The sequence below is a fragment of the Nicotiana tabacum genome, chromosome 17, assembly GCF_000715075.1.
Source record: "Nicotiana tabacum cultivar K326 chromosome 17, ASM71507v2, whole genome shotgun sequence".
Classification (NCBI taxonomy): Eukaryota; Viridiplantae; Streptophyta; class Magnoliopsida; order Solanales; family Solanaceae; genus Nicotiana; species Nicotiana tabacum.
This window is the reverse complement of record NC_134096.1, coordinates 73,317,318-73,333,365: the sequence shown is the minus strand read 5'-3', so window position 1 is coordinate 73,333,365 and position 16,048 is coordinate 73,317,318. Positions and strand designations below refer to the sequence as shown.

Here is a 16,048-nt window from a genome sequence, read left to right as displayed (position 1 = left end):
CTAGATTCGAATCGATCGGAGTCGGAAAATCGAGAAAAAGGCATACTACTTGATTAAATTGGAGCAAGTCGAGGTAAGTGACTTGTCTAACCTTGTGTGAGGGAAATTTCCCCTAGGATTGGTACTGATGTGATAATTATAATGTGTTGAAAGTCGTGTACATGAGGTGACGAGTGTGTACACGGGCTAAATGTGAAAGATTATATTTTTAAATTATGTAGATCACTGTTGCATATTAACTAAATTATTTTATTTTATTATATTTTTTATCATTGATCTGATTTTTATACTTCAAATGTTGCTTGACCTATTCCTGCTAATTGTTTTACCTGTTTACTTGAAACTTGGTTTCTTTTATTCTGTGCATTATTTGAAGGTTGAATTTCTTAAATTTAAATATTATTAATATGATATATTTGATATTCTAAATTTGGTACGGAGGCAACATATTAAAAATTTTAAAATATTATTTTTGTTAACTTATTTATTCCCGAATATTTTTGTGAGATTTTTGTACTCATTGTGATTGAGCCGTGAGCTCCCTATTGTGGAAAATATTATTGATATTGTTTATTTTGGTAAATTAAAATATTTTAGCACTTGAGGTGCAGATTGTGATATTTTATGATATTGATACGCATGCGGTGAGATAAGGGTGGCTTGATACGCGTGGCTAGTATCAATATCACAAAATATCATAACAGGGATAAGGATGGCTAGTATCAACTACTAGAAGTCATGCGGTGTGATAAGGGTGGCTAAAACACGGGATGCTATTTCGAGAAAAATATTTTTCTTTAAAATTAAATGTGAAGGCTCCCGCGGTGATATAAAAAAATGAGATATTGTGAATTTATTTATGATTTGGGACTACATTTATGCACATCTTTTTGTGCAGATCCAGGTAAGACGTGGAGGTATATCTTCCAACGTCCGCAGACTCCGGAGTCCCCTTCTATCATTATTATGTTGCTTCCTTATTTTCCTTAGACCCTGATATATAGATACATTGATGATAAATTCTTAAAAGCTTGTGACTTATTTCTACCGGGTTTTGAGAGTTGTAATTATGTGAATTGCAGATTTATTTATTTCATATTTCAATTGTTATTCCGCATTGATAGGCTTACCTAGTCTTAGAGACTATGTGCCATCACGATATCCTACGGAGAAAATTTGGGGTCATGACAGTAAGCTATTATTAAAAGCCGGTAATCTTATTTGCCTCAATTTTAATTCTCACGGAGGAATTGTAGTCGCATGAGTATCGATTTTAGTAAAAATATTCTCACGAAATTTTTACTCTGTTAGCACAATTCAGACCAGAAAATATTTCGGTTTAACTGCCACTAGTTTTAACTCAATTAATTACATAACCTCACGGAGTGTTATTAGTTGATTACTTCTTGTGAGATAAGATATAATTGTATTAGCAATAAGCAATTATCTTTTAGAGAAATACATGTAGAAAGTGAGATTTTATTATAATATATTGTCAAGTGAATTCAACGATTCCCAACTCTTTTAAATTACAAATCTTTCGAAAGTTGTTTAATTTTGTTAAGTATTTAACAAGTTTTAATTCCACAAACTTTTCATCAATCTAATTCTCTCGAATAGTAGTTAAAATATTATAAGTTTGTAGAATAGATTTTTCTATCTCTGTGGGACGATATCATAAACTATACTAGAATTTGACAAAGCACGAGCAGGAAAATCCTATACACATTGGCCTCGTCAAAGTTTTGACGTCATTGCCGGGGATTGACATACATCTACTTCAGATTAAATATTTTGTTACTAATTTGAGAACTTATTACTGTTAATTTTTTTTTCAGTTAATATTTTCACTAATTAAGTGCTATAACTACTACTGTTATGTAACGTTTTATTTTGTAATAGTATTATAATTTTTTTGTTCTGATTGTTAGTACTTCTCCCTACTAAATTCCATCATTGTTCTTTAGCAAATTTTACTTACTACTATCAGTACTTTCTCCTATATCACAATAATAGTGTTATACAATTTTATTCTATTTGTTTTCTTTCCCTATGTTATAACTACCACTTATTGTTTTTGTAACGTGTACATCTATAAATATCCCAATATTGTTAGTTCTTCAAATTGTATTATATTACTAGAAAATATTCTTATGACCATTCCGTACTATCACTAATTACTTGTGTCCATATATAATAGTATTATAATATTATTTCTTGTCATAGTTTATTGTTGCATTATTTTGTTTTTCTTTTTAATTATTTTGTTATAAGTATGAGTATAATATTATTATTCTCTATAGATAATAAAATTATTGTACAATTATTTTTGCTTAGCACCTATTGTTTTTATCATCTTCGTAATTTTTTATATACTTTTTTTTCTTGTACATTCTATACTTAAGAATTTTAAGTAGTTTATGACCCGCTCTTCTACAAAAGAGTTGATAGGTTACTATCCTGAAATTGAAAGATTTATTCGATTGCGCAAGAAAGAACAAACATCATCTTCTCAAGGAGCAACTTGTATAGAAATGGAAAACCAGGAAGCAGGGGACATTAACCCACTTGAGATCCCACCACCAGTCCATGTAGAGGAGCAATTTGATGAAGTGGCGCCAAGGCCAGCAAACAGAATCCTTAGGGATTATGCTAGACCTGATCGCTTCAACTGTGAATCTAGTATCAGGAAGCCCCAAGTGGCAGCCAACAACTTTGAAATCAGGACCGGCCTGATTCAAACAATTCAACAATGTTGTATCTTCACTGGTGATACAAGTGAAGATCTACATAATCATTTAATTAATTTTTTAGAACTTGTGAAAACTGCTAAGTACAATGGAGTACCTCCTGCAGCTATCAAGTTAAGGCTATTTCCTTTTTCTTTAAAAGGAGATGCCAAAACTTGGTTGCGAAGTTTGCGTCAAGGGTCCATTACGACATGGGACCAGATGACTCAGAAGTTTTTAAACAAATATTTTTTCCCTGCTAAAACCATAAAGTTAAGAAATGACATATCTAATTTCTTGCAGACTAACATTGAGTCAGTTTATCAAGCTTGGGAAAGATTAAAAGCAATGTTAAGAAAATGCCCACACCATGACATTCCTGAACATATGCAATTATACATTTTCTATCACGGGTGAAAACCCTCTGCTAGAAATGTGATAGATTCAGCTACAGGAGGTTCTGTAATGGGAAAAACCACAGAGGAAGAATTGCAATTGTTGAATAAAATTTTGGAGAATGCCATCCAATGGCCATCTAAGCATGTAATCATTAAAAAGGGTACTACGGTAAATCAGGTTGATGCTTTAAATACACTAACGCAATAAATTGTTTCTTTGGCACAAAAGTTTAAATTTTTTCAGGTGAATACACAACAATCAAACCAATCTAAGGCTTGTGACATGTGCGGAGGATACCAACATAACCATGAATGTCAAGCAACCAATCAAACGGATGAACATGTTAATGTCATCTGTTACAAGCCATATCCTTTTGGGGATCCAATGGTACAAAAGCATCCAGGATTCAGTGGAGTAATCCAAATGGTGCCGAAAACTCTCAAAGCTTACAGAAACAACAGGTGCAGGGCCCGCCGGGATACCAGAATCAAAATCGTGGGCAACCGAATTACAGACATTATTATCAAGCAGGACCATATCAACAAGAAAGGTCATATCAGCAGAGGCCCCAACAAGCTCATCCAAGTCTTGATAACCTTTTGTACAAGTATATTAAGGTCATTGATGAAAATATGGAAAGCCAAAATTCATCCCTCAAAAATCTGGAAATTCAATTAAGCAAATAGGCAACTTTTGTGTCAGAAAAGATTCAGGATCCCTTACCAAGCAATACAGACAAAAATCCAAAGGAGCATTTTAAGGCATCACTTTACGGTCAGGTAAGGAACTTGATGAACCTTATGCAGACAGACAAGAAAAGAACCAGATAGAACAGCAGGTAAACAAAGGTAAGAATATTGAAAAACCATCTGAACCATCAAAGGAGAAAGAAATAAAGAATAAGGAAGAAAAAATTTCTGAAAAAATAGTTGTCCCACCTGTGACAATTCATTTTCCACAAAAAATGAAACGAGAAAAGCTTGATGGTCAATTTGCAAAGTTTTTGGAAATCTTGAAACAGATTCATATTAATATTCCTTTCACTGATGCTTTGTTACAAATGCCTTCATGTGCTAAAATTTTAAAATAAATTTGTCAAGCAAAAGGAAATTGGAAGAAGTTTCTGTGGTAATGCTTACTGAAAAATACAGTGCTATACTTCAAAAAATGCTATCACAAAAACTTGGTGATCATGGTAGTTTTACCATTCCATGCACTTTGGGAGGAGTATATTTTGAAAAAGCACTTTGTGATTCTGCAGCTTCAATAAATTTGATGCCATTTTCTATCTTTAGAAAACTAGATCTTGGTGAAATGAAGGACATAGGTGTTTCTCTTCAGTTTGCAGATCAAGTACTAAGAAACCTAAGGAAATAATTGAAAATGTGCTTGTAAGAGTAGATAAGTTTATGTTCCCTGTAGATTTTATAGTACTTGAAATGAAAGAATGTCCTGATGAACCAATAATTGTGGGTAGACCATTTCTTGCCACAGGAAGGAAAATCATAGATGTTCATCAGGGACAACTAATTTTGAGAGTTGACGTAGAAAGAGTCATTTTTGATATGTAAAAGATACAAAAATTTTCAGGAGATGAGACATCATCTTCATGCTTTTCTATTGGCTTGATTGGTGATCTTGCAGATGAATTCAAGGATGATCAATTAATTTCTGACTCAATGGAAAGATATTTGACCAAATCATGCACAACACAAGATGATGACCCCACAATCAGGAAAGAAGCTGAAAAACTAGAAAATGATTTTAAGGATAAAGAGATGCAATCAGAAGAAGTTCAACCGAAAATTGAACTCAAAGTTCTCCCTTCTCATTTAAAATATATTTATCTTGAGCAAGAATTATTTTCAGTAATTATTTCATCTTCTTTAATTGTAGAAGAAGAAGAAAGACTAATTCAAGTCTTAAAGGCACATAAAGGAGCTTTAGGGTGGACCGTAGAGGATATCAAAGGGATTGGTCCAGTAATTTGTATGCATAGAATCCTCATGGAGGATAGCTACAAGCCAATAATCCAACCCCAAAGGAGATTGAATCCTGCAATGTAGGAAGCGGTGAAAAAGGAGATTGTCAAGCTTCTAGCGGCATGTATTATTTACCTAATTTCAGACAGCCCTTGAGTAAGTCCAGTTCAGGTAGTACCAAAGAAAGGAGGTATGACAGTTATAAAGAATGAAAATACTGAACTCATTCCTACGAGGATTGTTACAGGATGGAGAGTCTGTATTGATTATGGATGTCTCAATGATGCTATCAAAAAATATCATTTTCCTTTACCATTTATTGATCAAATGTTGGAAAGAATTGCAGAATATGGTTTTTACTATTTTCTTGATGGCTATTCAGGGTATAACAAAACACCAATTGCACCTGAAGATCAGGATAAGACAACTTTCACATGTCCTCATGGAACATATGCATATAGGAGAATGCCATTTGGTCTGTGCAACGCCCCTGCTACATTTCAGCGTTGCATGTTAGCAATTTTTTCTGACATGACTGAATAATTTTTTGAAATTTTTATGGATGATTTTACACTCTTTGGCAAAATATTTGAAGATTTTCTTTACCACTTGACTTTATTTCTTAAGAGATGTAAAGAAACAAACTTGATTTTGAATTGGGAAAAATGTTATTTTTTGGTTATAGAGGGAATTGTTTTAGGATATAAAATCATTGCTAATGGGATAGAAATTGATAAGGCTAAAATTAATCTTATAGCAGGATTACCCCCTCCCATAATTGTTAAAGGCATTAGAAGTTTTTTAGGTTATGCAGGTTTTTACAGACGATTCATAAAGGATTTTTCAAAGATTTCAAAACCTCTGACTAACCTCTTGATGAAATATGCTAAGTTTGATTTTTCAGGTGATTGTATGATAGCTTTTGACATCCTTAAGGAGAAATCAATTGCCCCTGTAGTTGTGTCCCCTGATTGGAGTCAATATTTTGAGGTTATGTGTGATGCTAGTGATATAGCAATTGGAGCTATTTTAGGCTAGAGTAAGGACAAAAGTTTTCATCCCATTTACTATGCCAGTAGAACACTAAATGAGGCTCAACTGAATTATGCCACAACAGAAAAAGAGTTACTGGTAGTAATATTTGTATTTGATAAGTTTCGTTCTTATTTGATAGAAATGAAGGTCACTGTTTTTACTGACCATGCAGCTTTACAATACCTCTTAGCAAAAATAGATGCTCGACCAAGATTGTTAAGATGGATTTTACTTCAAGAGAATTTGACCTTGAGATAAAAGACAAAAAAGGAACAGAGTCTCAGGTAGCTGACCATTTGTCTAGATTAGAAAATCCTCTTGTTTATTTGTGTGAAATAGAGGAATAGTTTCCTGATGAACATATTTTTTCTATGACTCAACCACCTTGGTTTGCAGATATTGCAAATTACTTAGTTGGAAAGTGGACACCCCAAGATCTCTCTTACCAGCAAAAGAAAAAACTTATATCTAATGCTAAGTATAATCTGTGGTACGAACCTTACTTGTTTAAAATTTGTGCAGATAATATCATTAGAAGGTGTGTACCTGAAAAAAAAAATTCTGCATCACTGTCATGATAGAGCAATTAGAGGATATTATGCAGCAAATCAGACTGCCTTTAAAGTGTTGGAGGCTGGATTTTTCTTGCCAACACTTTTTAAGGATGCCCGTGACTACGTTTCATGATGTGACAGGTGTCAGAAAATATGTAACATCATAAAGAGAGATGAAATGCTATTGCAAACAATACAGGTATATAAAATATTTAATGTTTGGGGAATAGATTTCATGGGTCCCTTTCCTTCTTCTCACTCTTTTGAATATATCCTTGTGGCTGTAGATTATGTGTCAAGATGGGTCGAAGCTATCCCCACAAGGAAGAATGATGCTCATACAGTGTGTAATTTTGTTAGAAAATGTTTTTTACCAGATTTGGCACACCGCGAGTGATCATTAGTGACCAAAGTACTCACTTCATGAATAGGCAATTTTTTGCTTTGTTATCAAAATATGGTGTGACTCACAAAACTGGAATACCATATCATGCTCAAACACAGGGGCAAGTTGAAGTTTCCAATCGCGAGTTAAGAAGAATTCTTGAAAAGACGGTTGGAATCTCAAGAAAAGACTGGTCTTTAAAATTAGATGATGCACTATGAAAATATCGAACGACGTTCAAAATGCCAACTGGAACATCCCTATAGAAATTAGTCTTTGGAAAAGCTTGCCATCTTCCATTTTAATTAGAACATAAAGCTTTTTGGTCATTGAAGGTACTAAACTTAGATTCACCTCAGCGGGTAAAAATAGATTTTTTTTCAAGTGAATGAACTGGAAGAAATGAGGTTGGAAGCATATGAAAACACAAAAAATTTGAAGGAAAAAACAATAAAATGGCATGATAATTTGATCCGACAAAAAAGTTTCAAAATTGGAGATCAAGTACTTCTTGACAATAGCAGGCTGACGCTATTTCAAGAAAAATTAAAATCCATGTGGACATGTCCTTATAATGTTACAGATGTTACTCCATATGGGGAAATTAAAATTCAACAGATCAATGGAGGAGACAAATTTAAGGTAAATGGTCACAGGTTAAAATTGTATTTTGGAGGACATTTTGAGCAACAACCATCGGTGACCTTGATAGCCTAATACATTCTGTTATTAATAAGTAGAGCTCACGACATTAAACTCAGAACTACAATTTCCTTACCCGTAGCCATTGAGGGTGAAGCAATTGAACCTCATAATCCCAATATAATTTGTATGAATAAATACTTAACCAATTGATCTAGTTAATATCCAGATTATTGTACAACTGGGACATCCCATGAAGTCCTCTACAAAAGCAGAGCCATATATACAGGAGTAATTCCATTTTGGTCGATATGCCTTAGTCACTAGTTGGTTAACCATCTAATTATGTAAATTAATTATTGGCTCAGGTACATTTCTAGTTTATATAAAAACCCGAACCCCATGAGTGATAAGGTCTAAAAGCTAGTCTAGTCTATTACACATAGAATATGTGTGGTCATAGTTTCTTTCAAGCTTTCTTTTGTCACGACCCAAAATCTAACTAGTCGTGATGGCACCTAACCCAACCCGCTAGGTAAGCCAATTATTAACTATCCAATTCCAATGAAATTAATAAGGCAATTAATTAAAATAAAATATATAAAACTAATACATTTTCCCAAGAATTGGTAGTATAAATCATAAGCTTCTAAGAATAGAGTATACAAAGTTGGTATGAAATAAATACATCATCTGTTTGAAAAGTACATAAACAGAGTTTTATGAATCTAAGGCTACCATGAACAAGAGGCACATACAACTGGAATGCAGGTACATCTTCAGATCCAGCTCCCAACGAACACAACAACATCATCAGCCAACATCTGCACGCAAGGCGTAGAAGTGTAGTATGAGTACAACCGACCCCATATACTCAATAAGTAACAAACCTAACCTTAAGTTGAAAGTAGTGATGAGCTTGTACCAAGGTTAGAGTCCAACTCCAATAACCAATAACAGTTCATAACAACATAAAGCAAGTAATAAAAGAAGTAACTCAAAGAATAAATGCTCAGCTAAATCATGACTTTTGAAAATAGTTCTGCCTTTCAAGTGTATCAGTGAGAATTTCCAAGTCGTTTACTGAAGTTGCCAAAATATGAATAAGTTTGAAAACAGTAATTTTCCCAAAAATCTTTTCAATAATAAATAAGATATTTTATTTTCTTTCCAGCTAGCCAGTGTAAAACCAATGCATCACTATGCCAATATATCAACATGTATGAGAAGTCATGAATGACGTGATACCGTACAGCATGAGAAAAATACATCTACATGCATGTATGTCATGTGTGCATGTCAATGCAATGTATCTCGGAGATGAACTCATGTACTCACACTCTCAGAGTACTTAATCTCACTTTCTCACACATTCCACTCATCATGCTCAATCACTCGGTACTGTATATGGCCAATCTGGCCCATGGAAGATCCATCCCGGAATATACATATCAATTGATCATCAGTCACTCAGTACCGAGTAGGGCCAATCCAGCTCGTGGAGAAGATCCATCTCCAGGTATAAAATGCTTCAGACAAGATCTATGTCCAGGGAAGATCCATCCCTCAATAATATCAACTGCGTTCACTGGGTGTGTGTGCAGACTCCGGAGGGGCTCCTTCAGCCCAATCGCTATAATCCGCACGGACAACTCATGTGCCATAGTATCAATATCAGAATCAAGCAGGCCCTCGGCCTCACTCAGTCATCAATCTCTCCAGTCTCTCTCTCACGGGCTCACAATGTCATGAAACTAGCCCGAAAATGATGATATAATGTATCAATAAATAATAACAGAGACTGAGATATGATATTCATATGAATGTGTATGACTAAGTATGTAATGCCATGAAACCAGATAACTGGACAGTAGAGATGACCCTAGTGGGTTCCAACAGAATAAGCATGTAGCCTAGACATGACTTCTAACATGAATCACAGCTTGATAACTCTAGTACGTAGAGATTTCAGATAAGTTCAATTAACTACACAGTACCACAGAAATAACGGAGTCACAGTTAAAATGGTGCATGTCCACACGCCCGTCACCTAGCATGTGCGTCACCTCAATACCAAACACATAACACATATTTTCAGGGTTTATACCCTCAGCTCCAAGATTAGAAGAGTTACTTACCTCGAACAAGATGAATCCAATTCCGAGCAAGATTAAAAATGCTCCAGAAATTCCATTATGTGCGTATCAACTCCTGAACGGCTCGAATCTAGTCACAATTAAGTTGATTCAGTCCACACAATTATAGGAATTAATTCCATAACAAAATGCTAATTTTTCCCACAAAAATCCGAAATTACACTCCAAAAACATCTCAGAATCCGACGAAATTCACAAAATCCGACAACCCATCCAATTACAAGTCCAACCATACTAATTTCATTCAATTCCGACTCCAAATCGACGTTCAAAAGTCAAAAAATTCATATTATGAAAATTTAGGCCAACACCCCCAATTTCCTCTTTAAATTCATCAACCAATTGCTAAAAAGGAAGATAGATTCATGGAATAAAATCACAAGGGAGTCAAGAACACTTACCCCAAGTTGTGTGAAAAAATTCCTCTCCAAAATCGCCCAAACCGAGCTCCAAGGTCCGAAAATGGGTGAAAATTCACGAACCCTCGAACTTAAAGGGTTCTGTCCTATCAATCTGCATCTGCGGACAAGAGGCCGCATCCGCGACCTTTGCTTCTGCAGACGAAGCTCGCACCTGCGACAATGGTCACTTCTCTGCTGCGCAAACCGCATTTGCGGTCGCGCCTTTTCGTGCATTGGCGGCTTCTATGCATGCGCATATGTGCCTTGGCTTCTGCTTCTGCGGCCTTTGCTCCTACGACTGCCTTGTCGCACCTGCGAGCCCATTTCCGCAGGTGCGAAAACACTAGAACCAGCAGCCTTCAACAATGTAATATGCAACGAAATTGATCTGAACCTCATCCGAAACTCACCCGAGGCCCCCAGGACCTTAACCAAATATACCAACAAGTCCCATAACATAATACGGACCTACTCGAGGCCTCAAATTACATCAAACAACGTCAAAATCACAAATCATACTCCTATTCAAGCCTAATGAAGTTTGAAATTTCCAAATTCTACAAACAACGTCGAAACCTATCAAATCAAGTCTAATAGACCTCAAATTTGGCACACAAGTCATAAATGACATAACGAAGCTTATTCCCATTTCCAGAATCGGATTCCGACCTCGATATCAAAATGTCAACCCCCCGGTCAAACTTCCCAAAAATTTAATTTTTGCCATTTTAACGCTAATTCCACTACGAACCTCCAAATAATTTTCCGAACATGCTCCTAAGTCCAAAATCACCATACAGAGCTATTGGAATCATCAAAATTCAAATCTAAAGTCGTTTATATATAAGTCCATCACACACCGTAGAACCATCACACGATTCTAACATAAGGTTCATACCTTAACATAACTCCGCTGCAATGTGTGACCCCATCCAAACGTTGGTCCATATTTTATACCTCGAGTCACCCTGCTCAGAATCAATAACCATGGAGAGGCAAATGACACAATGCCACACAAAAACCCGAAAGAATATAACTAATACGCAATCAATCATGTAATACCCAAATACTCATCTCGCTCAAATTACGCCATAAGGCCCCCAATAGAACTGCACCATGGGTGCATATAACCAATGAATCACAAATCCTCACAGCATAAAAGAGTAACTCACAGATCATTTCAGAACGCGAATAAGTCCAACACCAACCAAATGGCACATCCCTCAACAATAGCAGTGTGGAGCCAACCAATCCGACTCGGTGTAGAATATGCATTCTAATTGGGCCTACCGATGGATCCCCTAATCAACTCTGGTCACCCACAAATAGATAAATAACCCTCCTAAAATCATGAAACAATCCGTTCCTGAAACCTCCCACTCTCCAAACTCATAGAACACACGAATCACCATTTCCGATCCTATCTCTACCGCCCGAATGCATAACACATCTCCCATACACGAGCATCCCATGAGGAATACTTCTCCCATTCTTTCGTGCCACAAAGCAATGCCTTAAAATCAGCAGTCGATCAACCAGGAGAGTGTCGCAACACCTATGAAATATCCATAATTCAAAACATAGTGCGCCTTCTGAAATGTACACTCTACTCACACAATACCAAATAGTTATAGCATTTATCTAAACATCCAAAACCGTCCATGCCCTTTAAGAATTTATGACCTCCCCTTCAAAACTAAACCGTGACCTTGCGCACGCAAACCTTAATCCCAAAAACACACTGCATCTATCGTGCCATCATATGAAAAATACGAGAACCTCATAATCATTCTAAGTCACAAGTAGAATACCTATCCAATCAGCCAGAAGCCTTCCATTTGATCTCATCCGATAGAAAATCACACTACTCAACATGCTCCTTAGGCCGGTAGGAAATATCCATCTCAAATCATAGTAGAAATCCTCGAGAAAGCCTTGGGATCCATTTTCACATAATCAAGCCATCAGAACTGAATCTCTCTAACTCAACCAAGCCACACAGGTCGTCAAACCCAAGAGTATTGCCATAAAGCACCTGTAGAAAACCCCTATATCATAAGCACCCAAAGAACCGATGATATATATTACCATAATGATCTAACCTATCAGCAAGCTGTCATATTTCTCCGAGTCCCTTCCGAATTTGTCTTCAGAATGACACTTCTCCTTATTAAAACACCACGATCTTTAACCACAACTCACCCCACGAACCCTAGCATAGAACCACAACGTCCTAAGACCCATAAGCCGCTGAATTCCCTCTTAAGTACCCCAAAAGCACCATAACCGAGGCATCCACTCTGAAAGACCTTATGTAAATTTAAAATTATCCCCATTTCCTTTCTTATACTGAAATGTAGAATTCATAGTCATACAGAATTACCGCAAGTCCTGACACCATCCAATGTAAATAACCGATTCTAGCGATATACGAATCCGAAAAATTTTCAATTGTCACTTTTACGTTTTTGAATCCATTAGCACCTTCTGGAGAGTCACCTATATTGCTCAAATCTGAAAATTGCACCGCCCAAATGGGCTAAAAGACATGTGCCCCATTAGTACAGCACCACTCAAAGAAGTAACCCTGCCTTAATAACACCGATCAAATTCATACTATGTGCGTACTACATCCTTCAGAAATAATTTCTCACTCATCCCATAATTTTTCTATACTCCTAAAGTGCCATAACCCATATCCAGAAATTTCCTTACTAGAGTCATTCTCGAACTCCACCTATGCAAGTCATCATTGATTCCCAAGAATACCTCAGACCAAAACAAAACACTGACACATAGACATGAATTAAATTGTCAATAACAGACTCCCCCACTTAGATCAAAGCCATAAATTTAAACACTCGATAACTCACAATATCCATACTTTATTACTTTTTGTAACGACTCGGTCGATCGTTTTGAGTATTATAACCCTGTTTCCCCATTTACTGCTCAATTTATAATTTACAATTATTTTATGACTTACCGGGTTAGTTGGTTTGGGTCCGAAAGAATTTCAGAGTGATATAAGACACTTAGTCTCTTAAATAAAAACTTAAGTTGAAAAACATTGACCGGATATTGACTTATGTGTAAAGGACCTCAGAATTTAATTTTGATGATTCTAATAGCTCCGTATGGTAATTTTGGACTTAGGAGCGTGTCCGAAAAATCATTTGGAGCTCCGTAGGGGAATTAAGCTTGAAATGGCAAAAGTCAATTTTTTTAGAAGTTTGACTAGGGGTTGATTTTTTGATATCGGGGTCGGAATCCAATTCTGAAAATTTGAATACCTCTGCTATGTCATTTATGACTTGTGTGCAAAATCTAAGGTCAAACAGACGTGATTTGATAGGTTTCGTCGTTGTTTGTAGAAATTTGAGATTTCAAAGTTCATTAGGCTTGAATTGGGGTATGATTTGTGGTTTTAGCATTGTTTGGGGTAATTTGAGGGTTCGACTAAAATCGTATGATGTTTTGGGACTTGATGTATGTTTGGTTGAGGTCCCGGGGTGCTCGGGTGAGTTCCGGGATGGTTTCAAATCATTTTTCCTTGTTTTGCAACTGCTGGAACTTATATCTGGTATTGTTCTTCGCGAACACGAAGGGTCTCACGCATTCACGAAGAAGGATTTGGGGCTACTGGGATTTACCCATTGCAAACCCATGGAGAAGACACGAACGTGAGTGGGCAAAGGCGAACACGAAGAGGAAAGGGAGCTGGGGGCCTGCCTGGTGTTAAGCCTTCGCGAACACGACTCGTGTCTCGCGAATGCGAAAGGACGAGGTGCGAAGGCATCGCGAACGCGATGAGGAGATCGCGAACATGAAGAAGGAATCTTGGCAGCATATTTCTGTGCTTCGCGAACTCGAAGCTATGGTCGTGAAAGCAATGAAGGCATTTCTGGGCAAAATTAAAAATTCCAAAACGGGTTTTGAGTTCATAACACAAAATCAAATTGGGAGCTCGGTAGAAGACGATGTTTGGAGAGATTCTTTTGTGGGTGTTTGGGGTAAGTGATTCTTATCCAGTTTTGATTAATTCACATGATTATGCCTTTGAATCCATCATGTAAAGGGTGAATTAAGTAGAAAATTTTAGAAAACCCTCTTGGTTTAATTTGAAGATTTGAGGGTCGAGTTGAGGTTGGATTTTGGTAAAATTGGTATGGTTAGACTCGTGGTTGAATGGTCTTTTGGATTTTGTAACTTTTGTCGGGTTCCGAGATGTGGGCCCGACGGGAGATGTTTGAGCTAAATTTCGGATTTGTTGGAAAATTAGTATTTTCTTATGGTATTAATTCTAAATAATTTTATTGACTGAATCGAATTAATTGTGGCTAGATTCGAGCCGTTTGGAGGCCAATTCACGAGGCAAAGGCATAGCGGAGTAAAGGATTACAATACGGTCCTCTACTTTGAAACATCTTCCATTTTGGGTACAAGGTTGCGCAGTTGTGGATTGAGTTGTATTGGTGTGGCATGTCAATGGGATAGTTGTGTTTCATAAAATAAGGTCATTGGACATAGAATGAGTATTATCAGGTTTCATTACGGTATAATGGGTGGATAATATTAAAAGTCGACTTAAAAAATAATTATATCTGGGGCTGTGGTTATGGCTTGATACAGCTTGTTCAGACTCATACAACATCTTGATGTGAGATTCAGGTCTTGAAAAGAAATTTTAAATGTTGAAAATTGAATTCCAAAGTTTATGGGCTAAGGTTGAAGTAATGATTTTTTATTATGTTATGTTATCGGGCCTATACAATTTACACCTAATAGGGTGGCGTGGGAGCATCCCCGGATATGTGCGTGGTAGATAAAATAGTGATTTGATGGCTTGGAAAAAACTCTTGGCACGTTCGAGGACGAACGTATGTTTAAGTAGGGGAGAATGTAATGACCCGACCCGTCATTTTGAGTTTTACAATCATATTTCCCCATTTACTACTTAATTTATGCTTTACAATTATTTTATGACTTATCGGGTTAGTTGGTTCGGGTCCGGAAGGATTTTGGAGTGAAATGAGACACTTAGTCTCTTAATTGAAAACTTAAGTTGGAAAACGTTGACCGGATATTGACTTATGTGTAAACGACCTCCGAATTAAATTCTGATGATTCCAATAGCTCCGTATGGTGATTTTGGACTTAGGAGCCTGTCCGGAAAATTATTTGGAGCTCCGTTGGGGAATTAGGCTTGAAATGGCAAAAGTCAAATTTTTTAGAAGTTTGACTGGTGGTTGACTTTTTGATTTAGGGGTCGGAATCCAATTCTGAAAATTTGAATACCTCTGCTATGTCATTTATGACTTGTGTGCAAAATCTGAGGTCAAACAGACGTGATTTGATAGGTTTCGTCGTTGTTTGTAGAAATTTGAAATTTCAAAGTTCATTAGGCTTGAATTGGGGTATGATTCGTGGTCTTAGCATTGTTTGGGGTGATTTGAGAGTTCGACTAAGTTCGTATGATGTTTTGGGACTTGATGTATGTTTGGTTGAGGTCCCGGGGGGCTCAGGTGAGTTCCGAGATTGTTTCAAATCATTTTTCCTTGTTTTGCAACTACTGGAACTTATATAGGTATTGTCCTTTGGGAACGCGAAGGCTCTCATGCATTCGCGAAGAAGGATTTTGGGCTACTAGGATTTACCCATCACGAACGCGTGAAGGAGACATGAACGCGAAGAAGAGACAGGGGAATAATACGTGAACGCAAGTGGGCGGACGCAAATGCGAAGAAGAAAGGGAGCTGGGGGCC

General features: G+C 36.6%; 1 non-coding gene across 1 annotated transcript; it reads right to left on the bottom strand.

Annotated features, from left to right (window-relative positions):
* Positions 1-2,999: 2,999 nt before the first annotated feature.
* Positions 3,000-3,106, bottom strand: LOC142172334 (small nucleolar RNA R71). Its single transcript, XR_012701695.1, has one exon. It is a non-coding gene; the product is annotated as a small nucleolar RNA R71 (small nucleolar RNA).
* Between the last annotated feature and the right edge of the window lie 12,942 nt (positions 3,107-16,048).